Raw genomic sequence first — 1,927 nt, forward strand, 5'->3', positions numbered from 1 at the left:
GGGAGGGAGGGAGGGAGGGAGGGAGGGAGGGAGGGAGGGAGAGAGAGAGAGAGAGAGAGAGAGAGAGAGAGAGAGAGAGAGAGAGAGAGAGAGAGAGTTACCCTGGTGTACATTCCCACCTCAGGACTTCTTCATGCCAATCATTCTCGATAAAGCCTGCTTCTCACACAAAACCAGTTCCACCAGCTCACTCTTGTCAGGTTCTGTTTGCACAGACTTTTAGATTCCGGATCTTACCCTTGATACCATCACAGACTGAGAACTGCAAGAAGACAGTTTAGACAAAGAGCCCGAATTCTAGGTAAGGGGAGTATTGGCAGCAGGGCCTAAGAGAAGTTATCAGAAATGATCTGGAAGCCATCCAAGCTCAAACAAGGAAGTGCAACTGATTGATTGACACAAACTCCACCCAAAGAACCACATAGATACAATGTTTCCACCGGCTTCATCCAAGCCCTGGCTTTACGAATAATGAAGAGGAAGATCAAGGAATTGGCCAAAGCCTGGGGAATGGTTGAGGAAAAGGAGTTCTGGGCGTCGTTATGGTCCATTTGCAGTATGAGGCTCCAATAGAACCCATCAAAGCAGAAGGCTCTAGGGCCCTCCCCACCAGCTGGGGGGCTGGCACCTGCTGGTCTAAGAGTTGGAAAACTACAGGCAATTTGCTACCCCAGGGTATTTATCAGATAAGGCTTTGCCTGGATCTCATAGGACGAGAATTGGGAAGCGGCTGTACTGGAAGAGTGTCAGGACTGTCACTCTCTGGAGAACCAGCCTATGGGAAACAGAGCAGGAATTTCAGGAAGTCAGGGGTGTTAAAGCCAGTCTGAGCCAGATTGCCATACCAACCCTCTTTGCCTTTTCTCTTGCCTGGAATCCTGTTCCACAGAATCCTATGTTAAGAGCTCTTTGGCCTTTGCTAGTCTCTTGAGCCTGCTATTACAGAGTAAGGGTCTTGTTTTTCATACAAGATGGGGAAAATAACACCAGAGCCATGCAGGAATAGTGTATGGCTGTGACCCAACTTGTGAAGTAGAGGGAGAAGGATCAAGAGTTCAAAATCACCCTTGGCTATTTTGAGTTTGGGGCCAGCCTGGGCTTTATGAGACCCTGTCTCTGAACAAAAACAACAAAAACAAAATATCTGTTACTGGATAGCAAAAAATGGGAAATTGTTAGCTGACTATAGCCTGGCAGGAATATTTCCTACAATATCTAGCTTCTATGCTTTAATTTTATATTAACTGTACAATTCCGATCTTGGTCTGTTTCTTCAAAGAAGCGCTCTTCTGTTGACATGTTAAACTGAAGACAGACTGCATTTACTGTAAATGAATAAAGAAACTTTTTGGTCAGTGAGACCTGGGAAAGTTCCGTTCACCCTTGAGGGATTCTGAGTTTTCAGAACCTTAATGCTAAGCCCCTGGCAACCTCCATGACAAGGGAAGGCCACATAGCTTCCGGGGGAGGGGGTCTTTCAGAAACCAGCTCTTAACCAGCTGTTCAGTGTGAGGGGGTCTGTGGACACAGAGGCTCACAGCTGTCATGCTCCCTAAAGCCTTGTCCAATGCTCAGCCGATGGTAGCATTGATGCAAAGACAGAGGTCTTCCTGATGCCTAATCTTATCTTTTCTCTCCTTCAGTGGAAGGGGTTTTGACTCATCAGCCTAGCTGAGGACTCCTGACTGTTAATTAACAAAGAAAATAAAGTAGTAAGGAACCTTGTGAGGGAAAAGAGAAAGAGTTTAAGACTTTAAAACTATCATTATCATTGTGTGTGTGTGTGTGTGTGTATGTGTGTGTGTGCTGTGTGTTGTGTACAGGGGTGCATGTATGCTGTGTGTGATGTATACTGGGGTCCATGTGAGCTGTGTGTGATGTGTCCTGGGGTGCATGTGAGCTGTGTGTGATGTGTTCTGGGGTCCAT

The sequence above is a fragment of the Grammomys surdaster genome, unplaced genomic scaffold, assembly GCF_004785775.1.
Source record: "Grammomys surdaster isolate TR1022 unplaced genomic scaffold, NIH_TR_1.0 65, whole genome shotgun sequence".
NCBI classification, from domain to species: Eukaryota; Metazoa; Chordata; class Mammalia; order Rodentia; family Muridae; genus Grammomys; species Grammomys surdaster.